The sequence below is a fragment of the Acomys minous genome, assembly GCF_964271855.1.
Source record: "Acomys minous genome assembly, chromosome: 8".
NCBI lineage: Eukaryota > Metazoa > Chordata > Mammalia > Rodentia > Muridae > Acomys > Acomys minous.
Genome location: NC_140489.1, coordinates 4,590,674 through 4,616,527, shown reverse-complemented (window position 1 = coordinate 4,616,527; position 25,854 = coordinate 4,590,674). Strand labels below are relative to the sequence as shown.

Sequence of the window (25,854 nt, the reverse complement as noted above, 5' to 3'; positions counted from 1 at the left end):
CATATTTTTATTCCCACCTGTTCCAGCAAATGTCTTTTCTCTCATAATACAGCAATATTTTTTGTGATGCATTCCTGGAAGCAATCACATGCTGGATTGGCAAAAGCAACCAAGTGAGCTTCCTGGATGCAACCCACTCCTTCTTGCATGACTGATGAATGAGTTTGTATAAGGTTTAAGCACGACCGCTTACTGTTGTTATACTGCCTTTCCATGCAAGTGCTTTATATCTGGCATGGTATAGGCAAAGATCCTCACTGCGTATAGAATAATAATATTCCTCCATAGGTGCTAGTCTCTCTGTTGGTCAGATTTCCTACAGATAATTTTATAATTCCCGCAATGTTTTCTAATTGATTCAAATAACTTTAAACCTTCGTGCAATATAGCAAAAATTGTCAAGATCTCTAAGAACTTCCATGTTAATTACCACAAGAAAACAAGATTGAAATAAATTAATAATCAAGTGGGTGCATTCATTGTAAGTTTAGTCGAAGGATATTGCCCAGGTGTTTAGTATGATAAGAAAGAGAATATGAATATAAAAACAAAGAAAAATGGTTATCTGTACAAGGCAAGGGAGACACCTCTGTCTTAGAAAACACTTGACATAAAAATTCTTTCTTTAAACACATAATATCCATGTGATATTAGAAAAAGAAAACTTCAGCTTTGAATTCATAATGAGCAAATAACAAATCTATTGCTTTAACCTTGTAGTAAACAAAGTACATAGTTAGATACTAGGATTAATAGTCCTACAGTAACTTCATTTTTATGCAACAATTTTATCAATTTTTGAATGAGATATTTTACATACATAAAAATATTTTATATTAGATCATATAAAAACCCCTTACAAACTTAAACAGTTGTTGAAGTCATCTGCTTCATCCAAAAATGTGTCTTTCTGTCTGTTTAGATATCTGATTGTCTGTATATACTGTTATTTGTATATATATATATATATATATATATATATATATATATATATATATATGTATATACATATTTGTATGTATATATATATGTATGTTCATGTATATGTGTTTGAATGGTATCTCTGGGAGATCCTTTGTTTTTGCTATTGATTGTATTTGTGAATGTGTGTGTGTTGTTCAAATAAATCTGCTTGCTTTGTCTGCCCAGGTGTAAATAGCAAGGCTACCAGCCTGAAAGTTGAAGAGTTAACACACATAGAGAAATTCTAGCCACGAGCTGGCCATTCACAATTGTTGTGACCTGTTCCAATTTACCCTGTGTACTGGAGCTGGTCTCTAGCATCCTTGAAAGATGGAATTGAGGAAGATAAATTTTGTCACCCCTAGAACTTCACCTGGGCTGCTGCAAAGACCCTAGCAGAAAGCTGGGCCACTGCTGTGACCGCCTTGTTTTACCCTGTGTGCTGGAGCTGATCTCTATCAGTGCATCATCATGGTTTTCCCTGATTTATTGTTTTACTAAAGAAAAATGACAATGGAGGTTGTCAGTTGTGAAGATGTTGAAAGGTCTGGTGTACTGTACGGGCATCACTTTACTCATAGATGTCATTTTACAAAGTTGACAGAAAAATTAATGCTCAAAATGATTATATCTGAGAAAGTGTCCTGGCTAATTTTCCCTTTCATCTCAGGCCCAGAGCAGCTTCCTGCTCCTCCAGGGTTTCTGACATACTCAGGATTTGGTTGCAGCACTGTGTGTCTCACACAGTAATAGACTGCAGAGTCGTCAGGTGTCAGTCTGCTGAGCTCCATGTAGTCTGTGCTGGAGGATTTGTCTGCAGTTAGTGTTGCCTTGCCCTGTAAATTCTGATTGTGCCAAGTGTAATCATCTGAAGGATCAATCTATCCAATCCACTCCATCCCCTGTCCTGGCCTCTGTTTCACCCAGCTCATATAGTAGCTGGTGAAGGTGTAGCCAGAAGCCTTGCAGGACAACTTAACTAAGGACCCAGGTCTCACAAGCTCAGATCCAGACTGCTGCAGCTGAACTTGGCAGTAGACACCTGTGGAGAGAAGACAGATTGGATGTCATTGTCACTTCAGTGTCTGTCTCCTCTTCAGATTTGGAGCTGGTGATCCACTTACCTGTAGTTACAGACAGGAGGAAGAGGATGATCCAGCTCCATTCCATCTTTAGGAAAAGCATGTTCACTGACTGTGGAGAGGACACTGGTCAGACGTTACTTGGGGTTGCAGACATGTATGTATTTACCACCATAGACTCAAGTAATTTGCATATTCATGAGTGTAGTACTTCTTAGATAAGGCCCTAGTCCAGCTATGTAAGGCAGCTCGATGTAGAGGTTCAAGTCATAATTCTCTCTGGAAATGCATCCAATACTGCCTCCCTACTTTCAGATATATGCAATTAATCTTTGGTGAGAGAGTGACATCTCTGACTCATTTGTGGATGAGCATGCTGCCAATCATTCTCAGCACTGGGACCAGTCATGAATGTCTGCATTGAATGTCAGTCATTACCCACTGTACACTGAGGGCTGAGAGCAGCACTAATCTAATTGGTAGAAACATAAATACTTATGAGGTAGCTTAACAACATGACCATGAGCAGTACAACCCTGGTCTATGAGGTCCTATGTCATCTCTAACCATGGAAATTTAACCATGCTTACCTGGGACAAACTCTTTCCTATGGTTCAGGCCACAAATGCAATTAGAAAGAAGTTGGTTGCTATATAACATCCAGTCATTAATGGATACATCTTACCTGAAGACTGGTGTTGAGGACTGCAAGGTCTGGTACTCCATGAGATTATTGATATCTTTGCTCTTCCTTCAAGCTACCCAAGTGCCTTCCTGCACTAAGAAACTTGGACAACAGGGAGAATTCACAGATAAGGTAAGGTTTTGTGTGTCCTACAAGCCAAGTCCTTAGCTAACAGATGAAAGGCAGATGAAAGGAATTTTAATGTTCTAATTCAACCTCAGTCATATGATGATAAGCAAGAATACAAATGACGACATGGAGGTTATGAAAGGCTGATCCTCTCTCACCCTTGATGAGAGTGTAGACAAGTGTACTGACTTTGGAATCAGTTTGGAGTATTCACCGTAAAAAATAAATAAAATTATGTTGTATCCCATCAACATCCCTCCAAAGCACAGAGTCAAATGACTCTACAACTTATTATACAGACACAAGAACTTCCATATTTACTCACAGAATGTTACTCATGTTTTATTCACAGCAGCTAGAGAATGGACTCATCCTAGTTTTCCAACAAAGGAGAAATAGATAATGACAATGTAGACTGTGTTGGAGATTGTGAGTGCATCCGTTGTGGGTCTGTCCTGAAATTCCTCCATAGAGTTTTTCTGCCAGTGCTTGGGATATCGATCAAATCAATTCAATCCTATGCCCAGGTATTTGACTCACCCAGCATCCACATAGAGGAAATGAGGATATTATCTGAGTCAAAATCCTTGCAGGTAACCTTTCATGAAGCTCCAGGACTCCTCAGTCCAAACCCAGACTATAGCACCTGAACCTAGGAGTAACCCCTATAGAGAGGATGCCATGACCCCTTCAGTTTTTGTTTCTCCTTAGCCTTCCTCCTAGGAATGAACTTCCTTGTCGCTGCCGCCACCAGGTAAAGGATGATCCAACTTCAGGCCACAGTGAAAACCTATATGCTAAAAGACTGTGGAAAAGTGGGTACTAATGTGGTATTCTGGTTCTGTGGACATCACTGTATTTTCAACCACAAAGTAAATTATGCAATCAAGAAGAAGGATGTTCCTTAGATGAAGACATGAATTTCTGTAGATAGAACTGGTAGAGTTTTTCTGTTAGTCAGATGCATGGTGCGGTTCTGGTATCTGAGGAAATCCATTCACTCTCCTTCCTGGCACCCATGCACACAGAGCTCTTCCATCCCACTGAAAATCCAATCACCACACCCATGTTCCTTTTTGTGAACCACACAGCAAGTTTTCAAGAGACACTTGAAGCTCCTCGGTGTCAACCATATTTCAGATGATGAGAAGGTGCATTGACCGTCCTACCCCAGTCAGAAACATAGAGCTTTTCCATCCCAAAGAGAAACCAGTCACCATATCCATGTTCCTTAATGTGAACCACACTTCAAGTGCTCAAGAATGACATGAATCTCCTTAGGGTCAACCACATTTGTGATGCTGAGAAAGTGCGTTGACAATCCTGTTTCTATCAGACACGTACTCAGAGCTTTGGAGGATGCTGTCCATCACAATCCAATGATCAACAGGACTGTGAACATCTCTTCTACCAGCTGCAAATTCTGGGACCCTTTTCCCCATATTGCTTAGGGATCTGGTGCTCCAATATTTTTAATAATTATTTATAAGTGTGCCATGAACTAGTATTGTATCCAGTCAACACAGGAATTTGATTTGTATGTTGTTGATCTCAACATGGCTGTTATTTTACACGTAACCTCTCCAGGGATGTAGCATGGCAATGGTGTGTGTCAACAATGTCATGGTCTCTGAACATGTTGGCAATGAAATCCACAGAGGCTGCTGGAATATACTCGGTGAACAACTTCCTTATCTGCTTCAGCTGCTCCTTTACTTATTAGAGAATTGGTGGCCATACAGTGCCCCCTACTGGGCCTGAAAATTCACTTGTATAATATCTCACACAGAGATAGCTTACATTTGTCTTCTTGTTTGCAATGTACCTATTGATTTTGAGAAAAGATCTCAACAATGGTAAGTTAGCTTTGCCTCATACACTGTCCCCATGAACCGCAATCCTTTCTCTAGGGGCTGTTACATCTAGCTAAAGAAGTGACCACTGATGAAGTAGTGAGTTACAAAAAAAAAAAACACTAGAGATAGAGAGGAGGTATAAATGGTCTACGCAGTCCTTTCCTCACCCCTGATACTGTACTTGAGGGATAAAATTTAGAACACCATGAACAGGAGAAAATGTCACATTTATAGATCAGTTCCAATCTACAGAAAATATTTGCACATCTGTGATGTAACTAGAATTAAGAAAATGTGTGCCGTGGCTCACTCTGTTTGTTAGTTTAGCTTTCGTGTCCCAGGTGGGCTGTGTGGCCTTGTGTAAACACAGGGTTGTAGTACTTACCATCATCCCACCAAATGTTAGCCAGCCACTCCAGACCCTTCCCTGAGGGCTGACAGATCCAGCCCACGCCTACACCAGACGTGCTCAGTGAAAACCCAGAGAAAGCGCAGGTCAGACTCAGGGTCTGGGAGGGCTGCAAGAGCCCAGGGCCAGATTCTTTCAGGGTAACCTGGGACAGGACATCTATGGAGAAAAAGAAAAATCAAAAGGTAAAATTAGAATAGAGTGAGGATTGAGCTAGAAATGATCATAATGAGAGAGTTAACCCAGAAGCAGAAAGACTCAAATGGTATATACTCATTTATTGCATATATTAGCACAACGGGCATGTCCCACGAAAGCCTTCACTTACCAGGAAACTGAGACAGAGGGGAGGACATTCTAGTGGGACTCTAGATGAGGGAAGCATGGGAGAATGGCAAAGTTGGAGGATCCAGAGGGTCCTAGAAGCCTACAAGTAGAACATTATGATAGGCAAATTTGGGCACAGGGGTCCCGCTCAAACTAAGGCACCAGCCAAGGACAATACAGGTAGTAAACCTTAAACCCCTACCCAATTCTAGACAAGGGACAGAACACTCTCCACAGTAGAGTGGAGAGTAAGATATTACTTTCTCACGTACTCTGGTGCCTCACCTTTGACCATGTCCCCTAAATGGGGAGACCTGGTGGCACTCAGAGGAAGAACAGCAGGTTACCAAGAAGAGACTTGATACCCTATGAGAATATACAGGGGGAGGTAATCCCTCTCAGGAACAGTCATAGAGGAGGGGAATAAGGGGAAAATAGGAGGGAGGGAAGAATTTGAGGATACAAGGGATGGGATAACCATTGAGATGTAACAAGAATAAATTAATAAAGGAGAAAAAATCTTTTAAAAAAATACTGTATAAAGGCTGTGTTTGCCCAGTTCTCTGCTGTCTTCACCTTGGAACAGAGGCATCCTTACCTGGATTTGTCCCTTCAAGAAATTTATATTAAGAGATTTACTGCCTTATATGACTCTCTCAAAAAGAGAACAAGCAAAGAAGGATGGGCTTTAGCTCCAAAGCTGCTCAGCTCCTCAGGGATGGGGTAACCCTCCCCTGGGAGCTACAGAGTCTCTGCTAAGGAGACCTTCTCTCAGAGCTGTGTGATTCCTGGGCTCCTGTATCTCAGGATACACTTCCCTTGGGACACTATCTCACCTCAGAGCTGGGATTCCTTCCCAGGAATTGTGGGTTTGCTGCACACTTCCCACCCAAAGGGAAGGTCAGCACCCTTAGAGAGTAGCTAACTGAAGACCAGAGTCCTCAGAAAAATAAACACTTCTGATGAGTGCTGTGTAGAAGGAGCAAGATGAAGGGTCCTGACTCTGTTCACTCATCCAGGGATCGTCACCTGAGATTTTGCATGGAGGACATGAGAAGAGCTCAATGCATTGGTGTTTATCCAGACTTCATGATGCTTTGTGCCTGGGCCAGATGTGTCTTCCTGTGTGAGCCCTGTCAGTACAAATATTCTTTCACAAAAAAAAGAAAAGGGTACAGAGATTGTAGAGTTCTTGTATAGTAGAAGAGTCTGTGCCATCTGTGGCCTGGCAGTTATAAACTATAATTTCATTGAAGGGAGTGATATTTCGCTGATTTTACTTATCTGTCAATTTTCTACTTCACGTTTTTCTGAGTTCTGTTTATTCAATGGTCAGTGCCTTCAGGTTTATACTGCCCTCTATTTATGACAACTTAAAACGGCACAAGACAGCAAACTATAGACAGAAAAACATGATTTCTCTGCTCTGTTCACTCATATACTGAGCATCCTGGAGGAGGGCATAGTGGGCAGAGGATGATGGAAGTCACACACTGGGCCTGGGGATTTTCATACATGTTAATTCACACTGTATCCTCTTTGTTCTTGTTACCACTAATGCTTTAGAACTTAGAGAGAATATGATTTGCCTAACTTTGGGAAACCTTCACAGTAAGTTTTTGGTATAAACATGATTAAATATGTGCAAAGAAGTCTGAGTGAACTACTGATCTCATAAAGGAAAGATAGACCAAAAACAATCAACTCATTATTATTAATAAAACATCTTTATATTAAAAACTTTTGAAGATAAAGATATCAAGATGGGTCTAAACCATGAAATATGACCTTGCCACAAGGTGTAGGAATGCTGTAAAAAGAAGACAAACCCAGAATGCTGAGTGACCGCTGAGGCACTGGAGCCTTAGGGCAGGATGGGGGGTAAGACCTGAGCTAACACTTGGGTCAATATTCCAGCAGGTTTTCTATGTTACAATGACTTTTCAACTCTGATTAAATTATGGGTCTGGAAATAGGAGAATATCTAAAATTCTTTCCATGATATTCGAATATCATTACAAAACTCATCAAAGACAGGAAGTAGGATGGGTCCACAAGAAGCAAAGTATCATGGAATGATCTTGGAACCTGTCTAAGTTGCTTGGTTTGCAAGAAAATGCCAAGGACCAAAGATAGGAGAACTGCTGGTCCTGAATATGGGAAAGACAGACAACAGACACTTCTCAAGACAGAATCATATCTACCGAGTAACATGGATGTTGATTCTCAGATGATTTGGCCACAGAGGCCATAAAGATGTAATGTTGTCTTAATTCTGTGAAATGAGCTTCAGTGGAGGCAGATATTTTTCCTGAGTTTTTACCTATTTGTCCTGTTTCAGATGGGTATGGGGTGATTTTGAGTAAGAACCAAAAAATAAGAGAGCAAGTGGTACAAATGTTAGCACGCTTAAATGTAGTTCAACAATGTTATATAAATATTGATGTTAATCACCCTGCCAATGAGGTCTCAAAAATTAAAAAATATTCTTGAAATTTGGAGCAGAATAACTCATTTATTCAGAAATTTTCACTGAATGGCTTTATAGCCTTCAAAATTCCAGTCCTTGGATATATTCAAAATGAGAGTTTATTTAATGGATTTCCAATCAGGGCTGTAGGCATGACTAGGTCTCCCTATTTATCATAGTGACATGTAACATCAAAAGGTCTGCTGTTAGATAAAATGTAGTCTTTGATGTGTTATTCAGAAATTCTGAAGCACATGGATTGCAAATGATGGCACTAGTTTTTATTTATGTGAAGATTCTATATGTTGATGATATGAGTAACGGGATTCAAGATATGCACAGCATGAAGCCGCAACCAGACATGCCTTTACATGCCATGAAAAGTCAAAATCTGCTGCCAGAGGCAGGAAGTAATCTTATGAGGTTTAAATATTATTCAGTCATTAATAATTGAGTTTGGAAAGGAAGAAAAGGAAGTGAATCTCTCATGAGAAGTCATCTTTAATCTCAGTTGTCTCTAGAGAAAGCAGAAATTCTAAGATCCCAACCTTTAATCTGGTTCTTAACAGATAATGAAATGTTCTGGGAAAAATATGAAAACTAGGGAGGATGTGGCACATACACCTGGGATGTCACACTACACTAAAGACTCTCATCCCTTAGTCTCAAGGCTGGACAGTGATGAAGCTGATGCAGGTGACGTCCAGATGGTTCTGAACAGATAAAGGTATCCTTGGCATCCGGGATGGTGTGAGGAACCATGTCTATATTCACGTGTAAGGAATAATAATATGGTGTAGGTGTGAGGATGTCACTTCTTCTCCACTACCATGATCCATGATGTCCACAGGGTGTCTGTAATTAATGTACTTTCTTCTAGTCTCTTTTCCTAAGTCACAAAAATTACATGATAGCTTGATATTTTAAATTTTATTAAAAACATTAGATACACACAAGAAGAGTAGTTAGTAAAACCCCAAAAATTATGAACACCAGACTACAGAAATATGCCAAGCTTCTCCCTCTCTTCTTTCCCTGAGCTGAGGGCCTCCCATGACCATGCATGAAGCCTTGGGACCAGGTCTCCTAACTTGCCCAACAGAGCTGCATGGACTCAACAGTGTGGATGGGACATCAACGCCTGGCCTCCTAAGTCACAATTATTTATATCAGCTGAGGGAAATCTTCCTGTCACTGGAAAGAAGTTTCAGATAGAGCTACAGATCCTGCTGATGGTGACGATAATGACTGGATGTTTGACATCTCATGTTTGAAGTGCAGATTTCACATATGTATGCAATTGATTTCTGTCTCTCCAGTGAGGTTCATATGGAATGAATAATACTTATATGTGCAATATTACTTTACAAAGAGTTCTTACTAAACCCACTTTGGGGTCTTGACACAGTAGCTGCATCACATGGGTTATATGGTCTCTGAATTTGAATGAGGTTACTAGAGGAGACTTTTTAGTCTCCTGGGACTGCCTCACTCTCCAGATGTTTCTCTGTACATATTACCTTTGCCCTCCTGGTGAAAGATTGATCTACAGCACCCCCTGCTGGTCCTGAGCATCCTCAGACGAGGTTTTTCTGAGCATACTGGGAACCTGCTCTCTGTGTCTCTTACACAGCAATAGAAGTCTGTGTCTTCAGTGGTAGCAAAGCTCAGGCTTCAGGGTGGACTGGTTCTTACTGTTGTTGCTGCTGCTGCTGGTGGTGATGGTGGTCGTAGTGGTGGTGATTTTGAAAAGGAGGAGAAGAAAGTTTTTATTGTAGAAGTGAGAGGCAGTACAGCCAGAGGCTGCCTTCACTGATGAACTGTGATATGGAAATATAAAAGAAATAAACCCTTTCCTCTACAAGTTGCTTTTGTTCATTCTATTTTATGACACAAATAAAAGCACTAATGAAGACAGGAAGGAAAATTTGGCTAACAGAGCTTTTGGTGTATGTTGTTTCCTCTGTCTAAGATGCTTATGCAGTTCCCATAATATATATTTTATATTGGTATCATTAAAGATGATTTTAAAATTTATGTGACTTTGTATGGTTAAACTAATTAGTTTTGATTATTGTGGCCCTAACACATAACACAAAGAAGACCCTCACTAACTACATTTTTAACATACAGGCAGTGACCTATTTTAATATCCTTTGCAAGCCAGTGTGGGCTGATTGATATCTTCTTTGTGGCCCTGCATTTTTAATGTATTATAATCTGTTCAGATTACATCCCAGTTGTTATCCTTTCACTTGTGTCCTCTAGTTCCCACCCTCCATCCTTTCCTCACTCTTCCATTCTATTTCCCTGCCCAAGACTTCTGACAGAAGGGGACCGCCTCTTCCTTCATATGACCACAGCCTATGAGGGGTCATCCAGATAGCTTTCTGTCTATTCCTCTGTGTACCTGCCTGGTCTTCACACCATGGAGGAAGTGAAATATGTTATAACTGACAGTGGTCTCTCTGTACTCACTACCTGGTACATGGTCTCTATTTTGTTACTCCCATTCTGATGAAGGAAGAGCCCTGAAATGTTTTGTAGATAGTATTGTATTCTCAACAATCTGACATAGCTCAGGATGTGTGTCTTAGAAATCTAGTTTTATTGTGATACATCAAGGGAGAGAATACAGAATTCTATGGGGTGGTGAAAACTTTGCCTCTTCTTGGCGAATTTAGCTTGTCCCACCTGAATTTGGCCCTATAAACATTCACAGACCAATCAATTCAAACTTAAAAGAATACAATGTTCACATCAGACAGAAACTTGAAATGAAATTAATTATTATAACACAAAGGGAGACTATTTTTTTGCCTAAAAGCACACAAAAAAATAAAAATATGATGTTACCCTTGAACAGCAAACATGAATTCCTTCACTTATAATTTCAGGAAACACTATGTTTCTAACACCAATGAGTGGTGACTTTGAAAAAGTAGCTAGCTTTCAAAGGCTTGGTATTAGAGAGTTCACTATTTGCTTTTTCTGGACTGGAGGGAATGAAGACCTGGGATTTAAAAATATTTTTCAGCAGTTAATCTCTACTTCAGGGGTTCACTCTTGGGCTATTTAGACATCCAGGACACTTTGTGGAGATCATCTCTTCATGCTGTGTATAGTATCTGGATACTGAAAGTAACTTCTCCTGCAGATCACAGAGAAATCATTGAATCAAGTGCTACAGCTGCTTTTCCAGTACACTATAGAACTGCATTCAATTCAGAGCCCAGAAGTAGAAGAATATCCTGCATACTGGCCAAACACTGCTGTGACCAACCTCAGTATACCCTGTGTTCTTGAGTAGATCTTTAGCATCCTGCCAAAGGGACCCGAGGAAATTAAGCCTCACCTAGGCTGCTGCAGAGGCCCTGGCAGAAAGCTGTGCCACCACTGTCCCAAATTGTTATTCTTTGTGTGTTTGTGTTGGTCTCTATCATTTGCATTATCATGGTCTTCCCTTTTTATTGTTTCATTTAAAAAGAAACATGTCAGTGAAGGTGACCACTGGTGAAGATGTTGAAAGGTTTGGTGTTCTGTAGGGGTATCCTAAATCAACATCATTTTATTTGTAGATGTCTTTGTACAAAGGTGACAAGGCCATTATAAGACAGTGAGGAGGAATAAGAAAATAATGAATGCTCAAAATTGTTATTTTTAGCAAGTTCTCAGTCTAATCTTCTCTGTCTTCTCAGTCTCAGGGCAACTTCCTGTACCCCTCAGTTTTCTGACACACTCAGGATGTGGTTGCAGCACTGTGTCTCTGGCACAGTAATAAATGGCAGAGTCCTCAGATGTCAGGCTGCTGAGCTCCATGTAGGCTGTGCTGGATGATTTGTCCATAGTCAGTGTGGCTTTGCCCTGAAACTTCTGATCATAGCCAGTATTACCATATAAAGTATTAATGTATCCAATCCACTCCAGCCCCTGTCCAGGCTTCTGCTTCACCCAGCTCATAGCGTAGTCTGTGAAGGTGTATCAAGAAGCCTTGCAGGACAACTTCACTGAGGACCCAGGTCTCCTCAGCTCAGCACCTGGGGGTGAACACCTGTGGAGGGAAAGACAGAGTGGATGTCATTGTCACCTCAGTCGCTGTCTGCACTTTAGGAGTGGAACTGGGGAGAACCTTACCTGTAGTTACTGACAGAAGGAAGAGGGTGATCCAGATCCATTGCATCCTTAGGGATGGTGTGTTCACTGTGCAGAAGACACTGATCAGATGTTGTTTTAGGGGTGTGAACATCCCTGTATTTACCATCATAGACTCAATAATTTGCATATTCATGAGCTTGGTACTTCTTATATAAGGCGCTAGTCCAGCTGGAGAAGAAGGAGGTATAAACACCTGGGTCAGTCCTAATCCTCTGAGGAAATGCACTCCATACTCCTCCCTTCTTTCAAATATATGAAATTAACATTTGGGTGAGAAGGTGACATCATTGACTCTTCTGTGACTGAGCACTCAGTCAATCATTCTCATCACTTTGGTGCATTGTGAATGTCTCCACCAATTATTACACACTGCACACAGAAGCCTCTTTAAGCAAGGCTGAGCACAGAACCAATCTACTTAGTATAAACATGAATATTCATGAGAAAGTTTGACAACATGAACATTAGCAGTAAAACCCTGGTCTACTAGGGCCTATGTCATCTCTAGGCATGGACTTTTGACTATGTTTAGTAGGGGAAAACTCTTTTCTATGGTTCAGGCCAAATATCCAATTAGAAAGTTCAGTTGCTTTGTAACAACCAGGCACTAATGGGTACATCTTACCTGAAGGCTGATGTAGACTGCAAGGCCTGGCACTGGATGAGGTCACTGATATCTTTGCTGTCCCTGCTAGATACACAGTACATTCCTGCACTAGGAAACTGAGCCAACAGGGAGAAGTTAGAGATCAGGTAGGCTTTTCTGTGTCTTACAATCATTTTCCATAGCTAATGATTGGAAAGCAGATGAAAGGAATTTTAGTGTTCTACTTTGACTCAGACATATTCTGATAAGCAAGAACTCAAATGAAGACATGGATGACCTGAAAGGCTAATCCTCTCTCACCATTCATGGTAGTGTAGAAACATGTAATGGATTTGGAATCAGTTTGGAGAATTCATCAAAAAATGTTTAATAAGAGTATGCTGTATCCCATCTACATCCCTCCAAAGCACAGAGTCAAATGATTCTACAACTTATCATAGAGACACCTGAACTTCCATATTTATTCACAGCATGTTACTCATGCTTTATTCACAGCAGCTAAGGAATGGAATCATCCTAGATTTCCAACAAAGGACAAATATATAATAAGAGTGTAGACTGTGTTGGACATTGTGAGTGCATCAAGTATGAATCTGTCCTGAAATTCCTCTACAGAGATTGTTCTGCCAGTTCTTGGAATATGCATCCAATCAATTCAATTCCATGTCCAGGCTTCTGACTCACGCAGCATCCACATAGAGGAAATGGGGGCGGTACCTGAGTCAACATCTTTGCAGCTAAATTTTATGAAGCTCCAGGACTCCCCAGACCAAACCCTAACTGTAGCACCTGAGCCTAGGCATGACACCTCTAGAGAGGTGGCCATGAAATCTTCAGTCACTGGCTTCCCCTTAGCCCTGCTCCTAGGAATGCACTTAGATGTAGCTGCTACCACCAGATAGAGATGATTCAACTTCAGACCAACTTGAGAACTAGTGTGACAAGAGGCTGTGGGAAAGTGAATAGTAACCTGACACTGATGGTTGTGTGGACATTGCTGTATTTACAACCACAAACTAATTTTGCAATAAAGAGGAAGGATGTTTCTTACATGAAGACATGAAATTTTTCAGATAGATTGGTAGTTTTTTATGTTAGTCAGTGGCTTGGTAAGGTTCTGGTATCTGAGGAAATTCATTCATGTTCTATCCTGAAACCATGCACACAGAGCTCTTTCATCCCATTGACAATCCATTCACCACATCCATGTTCTTTTATGTGATCCTCACATCAAGTGTTCAAAAGATACCTGAAGCTCCTCATTGTCAACTACATTTCTGATGATAAGAAGTTTCATTGATCATCATAACCTATTCAGACACTCACACAGAGCTCTTCCATCCCATTGAGAATCCAGTCACCATATCCTGTTCCATAATGTGAACCACATTTCCAGTGTTCTAGGATAATATGAACCTCCTCAGGATCATTCACATTTGTGATGCTGAGAAGGTCCATTGACCATCCTGTTTCTATCAGACATTTACTCAGAGCTTTGGAGGATGCTCTCCATCACAATCCAATGATCAACAGGACAACTAAGAACATTTCTCCCAGCTGTAAACTCTGGAACACTTTTCCCATATTTCTTAGGATCCTAAGTCTCCCAATGCCTTAATAATTATTTGTAAGTATGTCATAATCTGGTATTCTATTTAGTCAACATATGAATCTGATTTAGATGTTGTTGATCGCAATAACAAATTTAACAAATACCTCTCCAGGGTTGTAGCATGGAAATGGTATGTGCAAGCAATGCCATGGTCTCTGATCATAATGATGTTGGCAATGAAATCCACAGATGCTGCTGGAATACACTCAGTGAACAACTTTCTTAGCTTCTTCAGCTGCTCTTTTACTTATTAGAGAATTGGTGGATATGCAGTGCCCCCTGCTGGTCATGATTACTAACATGTATAATTTCTCTCAAAGAACTTATTTTCCTCATTTGCAATGTACCTTTTAATTTGAGGAGATATTTCAACAATGGAAGGTGAGCTGTGCCTCAAACTTTGGCTCCATGAACCCCAGTTCTTTCTTTAGTAAAGGTTAGTCCTAGCTATAGAATGGACTGCCAAAAGCTGTCTAAGAGGTGATCTGGTGTTTGCAAGGTCTTATACCTCGATGTACCCCGAAGCTGCTTCCAGCCTCTAACATGCTGTAAGGAGCCATTGATTTGGGAAAGTCTAGGAGGCATGAGAGATCTTTGGAGGTGATCCGATATTTGCAAGGTCTGTATCTTGATGTACCCCAGAATTCTTTCCAACCTCTGACTACCCTGTCAATTGTGCACTGCTGCATCTCTCTGAAATCTGGCATTAGAGCCGGGCATGGTGGCGCATGCCTTTAATCCCAGCACCCAGGGAAGCAGAGGCAGGTGAATCACTGTGAGTCTAAGGCCAGCTTGGTCTACAAAGTGAGTCCAGGACAGGAGGACTACATTCATGGCCAGCCCGGTCTACAAAGTCAGTCCAGGATAGCCAAGATTACACAGAGAAACCAAAAGTAAATACATCTGGCATTGGCGTGAATTGTTATTTTCTGGGTACTGGCCAGCTCTGATTGAGCAAACTTCCTAGAGTATCTTATTGAAGATGTACTTTTTGTTATCCAGATGAATTAATCCCTGATTATGGAATTTCTGATTTGGCTCAAATAGTTTTGAAAGTTAAAGTTAGTTTATGGCTGCAATAAATACCTTTGTGGACCTCCAGATGCCTCACCAGGATAGCCTACCAGCAGATTTGTGGCTTCAGATAAGCCTCCACCGCAGATGGCATCATGAATCCTGGTATTTGACCATAAATATAGCCAACTTTGTTTAAACTCCATGTGAACCTATGTGGAATGAAGTTACCTAGAGATGTCTGAATTTACTATGTTTCTTAGAATGAAAGACAGACAAAATTATTGCCCTGCGCTCATCAGGAACTGGATAATGTATAGTCAGGTCCGTCCTAACTGATAAGTTGTATACTCTTGTAAGTTTCAGACCCTGTTAACCTTAGACCCTGCCAATCTTCATCATTTTGAACTCACCATGAACTTATGTAATGGATACATAGATAAGAAATGTTTAGATTTAAAACATGTAACCTGTTGTATTTTAGGATTCATCTGCTTTTGTGATTAATTGTACTCTTCTGACTATCAGGTAATTCCCTGTTCTCAGAAGTATAAGTATGGTCTACAATAAACGTGGGAGAGAGAAAAGTTGGAGAGAAAAAAAGGAGCACCTCAACTTCAATTGAAGTTAAGATGCCTGACTTCATCCACCTTTTCTCCTGATCCTCTTCTTTTGAATGTATGTGTGTGAGTGGTTTATTTTCTATCTCTCTCTTACTTCTTATTTCTCTGTAGATTTGCACATAAGTTAGCAGACTCAGGACCATCAGCCTTCTACAGCTAATAAGACTAAGTTTACACCAACTTATTGGAGATGTCCGTAAAGAGGCATATCTACAGATCAAAGAGCCTCCTTTTACGACCCCCATGAGTTTCCAGCCAGAAGCCACTTTTACAGTTTCAGCTATAGGAAAAAAGGTGGTCAGTTTAAGTTCTCCTCAACCGCAGTACAGCCAGTCCCTAGGGAAGAAATCTTGGACTCTTTTTTCCCTCTCCTTCCTTTTTCTTCTTTCAATCCTGATTGGTTGCCTAAGCCATCAGCTCTGGCCACCCAAGAGATAAAGTGAACAAGAAGGTCATCCACAATCCAACACACCAGGGAGAAATTACCCTGGACCCTCTCCAGAGCACCAGCCGTCATTAAAAACAGACCACTGATGAAGTAGTGAGGGACCAGACTAAAAACTAGAGGTACACAGGAACTACAAGCTCTCTACAAGGCAATTCCCCCCCTCCTGAAGCTGCACTTGTGTCAGAAAACTCAGAACACTGGGAAGAGGAACAAATGTGGCCTTAAACATTAGTTTCCATCCACAGAAAATACATTCATATCTCAGAAGGAACTAGAATTGAGAAAAATTTAACTGTGGTCCACTCTTTTTGCTAATACAACATTTGTATTACAGGTGGGCTATTTGGTTGTGTGGGAAGACTTAGCTGGGGTTGTGTTTTCCTTTTTTCCATTTATCTTTAAATATAAAATGTTGACTGGGTCCTCAGGCAACTCTCTTCTCTTTGAGTCCAGCTCCCCCAAGCTCAGTATTCTCTTATTCATGGAAAGTCATGAGTAATGATTTTCAGAGTCTTGGATATATTTGCTAATGCTTAGGGAATGAGAGCTCTGGGGCTGAATTACCCACTAAAAGCTCCAATGCGTTAGTATAGCCAGGACCAATGTATATGACAAATGTGTGTGTATGTGTTTGTGTGTCCCTTCAAGTGAATACATGCAGAAAATCATTTGACAGAATCCAAGACACCTAGATAGATCAGAGATACAAGGTACATACTTAAGTATAATACTTGCAAAATACAACAAGCTTATAAGCAACATCAGATTAAATGGTGAGAAACTTAAGACAGTTCCACTAAAATGAGGGACAAGACAAGGCATCCCATTCTCACCATAACTCTCCAATGTAGTACTTGAAATCCTATCTACAGCAATAAGACATATAAATAAATCAAAAGGAAACAAATTTGAAAGGAAAAAAATCAAAGGATCTCTATTCACAAATGAGTGTACACATAAGTGACTGCTAAAATTCTACAAGAGATCTTCTGTGGCTGATACATACCTTCAGTGACATAGCTAAATTCAAAATTAACTTTAAAAATACAGTAGACCTCCTATACCAAAATCCCAAATGGATGAGAAAAACAGAGAAACAACACCTTTCACAATAGAAACAAATAATATAAACAACCTTGGTGTTATTCTAACCAGGAAAGTGAAAGACCTATATGACAAGAATTTCAATTCACTGAAGAAAGAAAACTGAAGAAAAAATCAGAAGACAGAAAGTTCTCTCATTTTCATGGATTAGTAAGATTAATATGTAAAAATGGTCATCTTACCAACAGCAATCTGCAGATTCATTGTAATTCCCAACAAAATACCAACAAAATTATCTTGAGACTTTAATTTAAAAGAACAATTTTAAACTTCACATATACATACCCTGCCCAAAAAACGTGCCAAGTCTATTCTTGACTTCAGGTTTTTACTACAGAGCAATAGTAATAAAAATTGCATGTTAGTGGAATAGAAACAAACTGTTTAATCAATGGAATCAAATTAAAGGCCCAGAAATAAACACACACACACACACACACACACACACACACACACACACACACACACACACACACCAATGGACACTTGACTTTTCACATGGAATCTAATACCATACAATAGGAGCAAACCATCCTCAGCAAATGGTACTTGGACTAACTGAATGTCTACATACATAAAACGAAGAAAGTTCCATACATTTGGAAGAGTTGCTGAAAGCATGGCTCTCTTCAGGCAATGAAAGCCAAACGAAGACAAGGGCCTTACCATCAGTTTGATGACAGTAACCAATAGCCTTAGCAATACACTGGCTGCTTGGGAGTTTGCATGGTGTCTTTTGACCAATAACTTGATTAATGTAACCCATTCCCTGAAATGGAAGCTTCATTTAGTTAGGGAAGTTGTCTGTTTGAATCGTTCCCTCCCCATTATTTTGAGATTCAATTTAGATTTCTTTCATTTATCTATATTTCTTTAAATGCTGCTACTGAACATCTAGGCTCTTTCCTCTTTCCAGCTGTTGCAAAAAGGGGGCAACGAATATGCTGAGCAAGTGTCCTTGTGGTATGGTGTAACTTCTTTTGGGTATATGCCAAGGAGTAGTAAAGCTGGCTAGTGAGACACAACTATTCCAGTTTTCAAAGCAACCACCAGTTGATTCACCCAGGGTTGTACAAATTTATACTCCCAACAGAAATGGAAAAGTGTTTCCCTTGATCCATGTCCTTGCCAGCATGACCTGTCACTTGAGTTTTTTTTTTAACTCAGTCATTCCAACAGGTGTTAGATGGAATCTCCCCATGATCTTGATTTATGTTTCCCTGATGGCTAAGAATGTTCACCATCGTTTTATTCACTTCTCAGACATTAGACATTCCTAAGTTGAGAATTATTTATTTAGTACTAGACCCCATTTTTAATTGACACTGAACTGCCATCCAGAGAGCATACACATGATGGACTTTGACCAACTGCATATAAGTAACAGTTGTGCAGTATTCAATTCAGAGGCAAGGACTAGAAGATTATTCTGAATTGTTTTCAATCCCTAATTTTCAGGAGTAGGAGACTGGAATGTTCCTTATAAACTCACTGGTATTTTGAACAACATTTTAAATTCAACATAGATCTGCAAAATCTAGAGCATAGAATTGGCCTAGGGGATTCATGCCCCCACTTTCCCATAGGATTGCATCCATATGAAGCATGTGGCAATCAGGTTTTCACAGAGTGAATAACTGCTGTAGGAACATGAAAATTTAGTGTTCTTAGCTAAAATATCTTCATACTGAATTTTTTTCTTTGAGATTACCAAGTACTACAAGCCTCCACACATGTAGTAAATCACCCACTATTCAAAACCAAGTATTTTATATAAAAAGGGAGAACACAATGTATGCAATGGACTGGGACAGTTGATGATGCATCAGTGTTCTGTAAATGCTTGAGAATGTAGGGCATGTTACTGAGACTGGAAAGGAAGAGAATTTGGGCCAAAAGTATGTACATACAGTGAGGTGATGAATGAGTTCTATAAAAAGATATAATAATATTTTAACCAAGTTACAGGAACTATACTTATGTAGCAATGCTTTCTAAAATGAGTATATCTTCCAAACCAGGAGAATGGATCTTCTGCTGGAACACATATCCACACACTTACAGATGAATGAATTTTGACAAAATAACAAAAGTCACATAGTTGAATAAACATATATTCAAGTAATGGTGCTGTTCGAACAGGATATCTCCATTTAAAGTATGCATATAGATATAAGTTAATCACCCTGCACAAAAGTGAAGTCAACATGGATCAAAACATAAAAGTAAAACCAGATACACTAAATCTATTAGACGAGAAAGTGGGGAAAAGCCTTGAACTCATTGGCACAGGAGACAACTTCCTGAACAGAACTACAACAGCTCAGACACTAAAATAAAAAATTAATAAATGGACCTCATGAAATTGAAAACCTTCTGTAAAGCAAAGGACACTGTCAATAGGACAAAATGACAGCCTACACAATAGGAAAAGATCTTTACCAATGCTACATCTGACAAAAGGCTAATATCCAAAATATATAGAGAAAGTAATATGGTGTTTAAACACCATCAAATCAAGTCATATAATTAAAAATGGGGTACAGAGCTAAGTTGAGAATTGTCAACAGAAGAGTCTCTAATTGCTGAGAAGCACTTAAAGAAATGCCCAATGTCCTTAGTCATCAGAGAAATCAAAATCAAAATGACAGAGAGATTCCATCTTACACCTGTCAGAATGTCTAAGATCAAAAGCACCAGTAACTTTATACGATGGCAAGGCTGAGAAGAAAGGGGAACACTCCTCCATTGCTGGCAGGATTACAAAATTGTACAACCACTTTAGCAATCAATCTGGCACTTCTCAGAACATTGTGAATTGTGCTATTGCAAGATCCAGCTATACCTCTCCTAGGCATATAACTGAAAGATGCTCTGCCAAAAAACAATGACATTTACTCAACTGTGTCCTTAGCAGCTCTATTTGTAATAGCTAGACTATTGAAACAATCTAAATATCCCTCAATCAAACCATTAGTAAAGAAACCGTTGTACTTTTACGCAATGAGATATTACTTACCTATTAAAAACAATCATGAAATTTGCAGGCAAGGAGGCTGAAGTAGAAAGATCATGCTGAGTGGGTGAGGAAGTGATGGTGGGACTAGGAGAGGGTGAAAATCAGGCTATAAATTGATTAATAAATTATTTAATAGAAAACAAAGAAATAAAAATAGATTTTCATTTCTCATACATTATATCATATTTACAGTTCCCCTCCCTCTACTACTTCCAATTGCTCCCTTCTACTCCTCCTGTATCCACTACCATTCTATGTCTCCTTAGAACAGGACAGTCTTATAAAAGGTAAAACAAACTTAGAACAATAAGTATAATAAGCTAAAACAAAAATTATCACATTGTCCATGAAGTTGAACAAAGGAAATCAAGAAAAGACATAAGAATCAGAGACCCATTTGTTCATGCTCTCAGAGTTCTATGAAAATAATTTTGAAGACAAATAGTGAGATCCAATGGAGATAGAATGCAGAAAGACAGAACTTGGAACGCATTACATTGAGTGGGATGCCCATCAAATCCCACCCTTCAGAGCTCAGGGAAATCCACAGAAAATGTAGTTGAAAGAGCCAGAAGGTGTGGAGGACACCAGAAGAACAAGGCTGTCTAAGTCAACTGAGCAAAAGTCATGTGAACTCAAAGAAACTGAAGCAGCCAGCATAGGAAACACACAAGTCTCACTCTGGTCTAGTGTCTGAGTCTCTTCTTTTATATTAGAGCTTTCAATTTAGTACCACACTTCTTATCCAGTTTTTCCATTTACAGACCTCTAGGTTGTTTCCAATTTTTCCTAATATCAATAGAGCATCAATGAATATGAGGATCAAGCATCTCTAGTGTAGTTTGGGTTTATGCTAAAGAGTAGTATATTTGGATATTAAGACAGAACTGTTCCCAGCTTCCAGTGCAACAGCAAGACTGACTTCCTTAGTGATTGCACACAGTGGGGAGCTTTTCTCTGTGAGTTGTTTGAATACTTGAAACTGACTTCTACATCATGTAACAGGAAATTTTTTTGAATCAAGGACTGACAACCACTGGACAGATGTCTCTCCAGTACGTTGGAGAGTCACATTCAGTCCAGAGGCAAGAAACGGAAGATTTCGCTGCCTTCTGATCATGTCTTGTCTTCTAGCTGGAGGACACAGTAGGTTCTTTTATGAAGTCCCTGGTAGTTCAAAATGAATTTTAAGTTCAAAATAGGTTTGAATCATCTCTAACATAGAAATGCCTAAGGACTTTCATGGCTACCACAACATAATCAGTGTATGAGATCTCATCCACACTAGGCAGAGGGCATTCATATTAGAAGAGGAAAGAATGTCTCCTACAGGAACATGCAAAATTAATGTTCTGAGCTACAGAATCAAATCCTGAGATTACCAGCTACCACTCGTGTCTCTTTACTGAGTGATAGTCACTCATTTCCTAAAAATGAAATCTTCTATTAAAAAGTGTGACCTCTTCGTAACAAGGAATATTAGATCCTAGAGACACTTGTTTAGTCATAATCATTGCTGGTGTATTGACATTAGCAAAAATTGGAAACAGCTTAGAGGTCTGTGAGTGGAAAAATGGATTAAAAAATGTGGACAAAACTGAAAGTTGTAATATATATGGAGAGGACCAAGGGGCTGACCTGTATCTTTTCTGTGATGGCTGCTTCAGTTTCTCTGAGTTCTCATGCCCTTTGCCCAGTGGACTGTGAGAGACGATGATGTGTCAGTGTGTGTCCATGCTGCACCAAGATAGGGGAGGAAATAAATTGGAGAACAGAGACTTGTGCATAATCTCAAAACTATCTTCAATTAATATTTACATACATTGGATCAATATATTAGTTTTATGAAAATTGATTTAATGCCTTTTGATCAACATATGATAATGAGGTTTCTGAGGCAGTATAGTATTCTATAAATATCTCTTACATTCTAGAAGACCAGAACAACTTCTGGAAAACACATTCAGAATTTAAAACACACATTCAGGTCACTTAAGACTATGAAAGAATTTTTTATTTAGTCATTGGTAATTTTTGTGGATTTTAAAAGTGAAATTCATATTATAATTTATTCAAAGAAATTCTATTAATGGTTTCAGCCTTGTGGAATCCAGAAATATTTTGTAAATATGTATTATCAAAGTATTCCTTTTGTATTGACTTATAAAGAAATAAACTTGATAATGGAGGCAATCACTAGTTAACTGTGTCTAGTTGTACTGTACAGTAGGGACAAATTCAATTATCATCACTTTATTCACTGTGGTAATCTTGAAAATTTAACAAAGTACATAAAGTAATGTGAGCAAGAGGAAGACAAATGGACATATGGGACAATTATTCCTGAGCAAGTCTCCAGGCTAACATCCTCTGTCTTCTCCATCTTAGGGTAGCTTCCTGCTCCTCCAGGGTTTCTGACACACTCAGGATGTGGTTGCAGCACTGTGTGTCTCACACAATAGTAGACAACAGAGTCCTCAGATGTCAGGCTGCTGAGCTCCATGTAGGCTGTGCTGGAGGATGTGTCTGCTGTCGGTGTGGCCTTGCCCTGGAACTTCTGATTATAGCCAGTATCACCAAATACAGGAACAATATATCCAATCCACTCCAGGTCTTGACCAGGGCTCTGCTTCACCCAATGCATAATGGAGCTGGTGAAAGTGTAGCCTGAAGCCTTGCAGGACAACTTCACTGTGGACCTAGGCCTCACCAGTTCAGCCCCAGACTGCTGCAGCTGGACCTGGGAGTGGACACCTGTGAGGAGAAAGACACAGTGGATGGCATTATCATGTCAGTCCCACTTAATTGTTTGAATTGGGGAACCCATTACCAGAAGATGCTGCAAACAGGAAAAGAATCCAGCTCCATCCCATGGTGAGGGCCAGAGTGTTCAGTGAGTGTGGAGAGGACACTGATCACGTGTTGTTATAGTGTGTGGACATCTCTGTATGTAACAACCATACCCTCACAAAATTTGCATATTCATGACCAAGGTACATCTTAAATAAGGAACAGATCCAGCTGCAGAAGGAGGCAGTACAGAACAGCTGGGTCAGGAAGCTGATGGTGACATGCAAGTGCTAACCTTCTCTGAGGAAATGCAGCCCATATCACTTCCATGAGCCCTGTGCAGGTGCTATGGACATAACATCTGGGCCTAACCTCTCAATATATTTCTGGCCTGATGGAGTGACTTCAGGCTGGTACAAAGTTATCAGATGAATTCACAGAAAGAGGTTGTGATACTAACAGTGACTTGAAATCTCCAAACCTGCTAAGTTATGAGAATGTAGACAGGACTTAAGAGTAGGTTACATCCAAAAAACTGATCAAAATGACCCAAAAGGAACATATATCAGAAATATTACAACATCAAATTTTATTGCAGCCCTATCTGCAGTAACTAAATTATGGAAATAAAATACATGTCTGTCATAAGATGAATGCATAAGAAAGACATGATTATATATGCAGCACAATAGGTCACTTTCATTTGAAAGAATAAATCTTTTTAATAAATAATGAATAAGAAGATCCAAGATGGTGGCGAGCAGTGTGGACCATGTTTGAAAGCTCCCTTGAACAATTCAGGGAATTGCACAGATTTCTGAACCAGGAATACCAAGGTCCCCACACCATGGCAGCAAAAGTGCTCCACGGTTCAGAGGGACCAGGGTGCAGAGGACCTGCTTGCCCCTGCACATGGGATGAGCAAGGACATTCTCGGATCAGAGCACCAGCGGCAGCGACAGCAGTGCCACCAGCAGCACCAGTGGCACCAGCGACACCAGTGGCTCCAGCAATACCAGCAGCGGTGGCTGAGGTTTGCAGCTCAGAGCCTTCCAGTTGAGGTGATTGGTGTGGTGGATGGTGGGAGTTGCTGCGGGAGAGGGGACTTTGGACAGGATTTGGGTTGAGTGGTGCATAGAGACCCAAACTAGACTCAGCAGACAGTTCAGCCCCAGAGTCCTGGGTTTGCTCAGTGAGGTGTGCCATGGAGAAGCTGGCTCAGCTCAGCAAGCAATTCTGCCCGAGGCACAGCTCCCCTGCTGTGACACAGGCTGGGCAGAGTGCTCACTTCCACCCTAGGCTCCAGCTCAGCTCAGCCACAGTTTTCCTGCTGTGATGCAAGCTGGGCGGAACGCTCACTCCCACCAGGTGCTTGCTCAGCGCAGTCACAGTTTCCCTTCTGTGATGGAAGCTGAGTGGAGCGCTCACTTCTACCCTAGGTGCTTGCTCAGCACAGTGACAGTTTACATGCTGTGACACAAGCTGGGCAGAGCGCTCACTTCTACCCTAGGTGCTTGCTCAGCACAGCCACAGTTTCCCTGCTGTGAGGCAAGCTGGGCAGAGCGCTCACATCCACACTAGGTGCTTGCTCAGCGCAGTCACAGTTTTCCTGCTGTGACGCAAGCTGGGCGGAGCGCTCACTTCCACCCTAGGTGCTTGCTCAGCACAGTCGCAGTTTCCCTGCTGTGATGCAGGCTGGGTGGAGTGCTCACTTCCACCCTAGGCACTTGCTCAGTGCAGTCACAGTTCTCCTGCTGTGGCAGACGGCTCAGGCCCTGAGAAACTAGCTGAGCTAGACACGTGGTTCGGGCCCAGTATCCCTGGCTGGACTTGGCAGGGGACCCAAAAGATTGTGGATACCTTGGCCTGATCCAACGATCATTCAGAGACCCAGAACGATTGCAGGACCCACAGCAAAGGGGAGCTGAGGATCACTGGCTGTGAGAGCCCAAAATGACAGTGCTAACCTCCTGATATCCACACCAGTGAAGTATCAGGGCTTACAGCCTACGAAAATCATGAGAAAACAAGAGAATCTATCATCAGACTCCCTCCACTCAACTCTGGAAGTTACCCAACAAAAACAGAGATGGCAAGATGTCTAAAGGACAGCATAAAAGCATACGCAAAAACCCCCCAAAACAACATGGCATCTCCAGTTCCCAACTATCCCAAAGAAAACAACCCGGAGAACTCAAATACAATGGAAACACAAGAAAATGACCTCAAATCCTTGGTAATGAGGATGATAATGGAGGAAACAAATAAAATTCGAAATCAAATGCAGGAAGACGCAGCCAAGCAGATGTGAGACATAAAAGAAGCACATAGAGTGGAACTAGAAAATTTTCAGGAAAATGTAAACAATCAGATGAAAGAAATAAAAAAAATCTGTTCAAGATATGAAGATGAAAATGGATTCAATGATAAACACACAGACAGAAGAAAAACGAGAACATGTGGCCTCAGAGAAGAAGGCAAATGACACAGGGCTGAGCTTTTCTAACAGAATCCAAGAGATAGAAGAATGGATCTCAAGTCTAGAAGATACATTAACAGAT

General features: G+C 40.5%; 2 gene segments (V, D, J or C); both read right to left on the bottom strand.

The window, feature by feature from the left end:
- LOC311603383 (Ig heavy chain V region 186-1-like) overlaps positions 1–2,162 on the bottom strand; it is a 39,523-nt gene extending 37,361 nt beyond the window's left edge. The window contains exon 1 of the V gene segment in view: positions 2,088–2,162.
- LOC311603433 (Ig heavy chain V region 1-72-like) overlaps positions 1–25,854 on the bottom strand; it is a 162,774-nt gene that overhangs the window by 123,163 nt on the left and 13,757 nt on the right.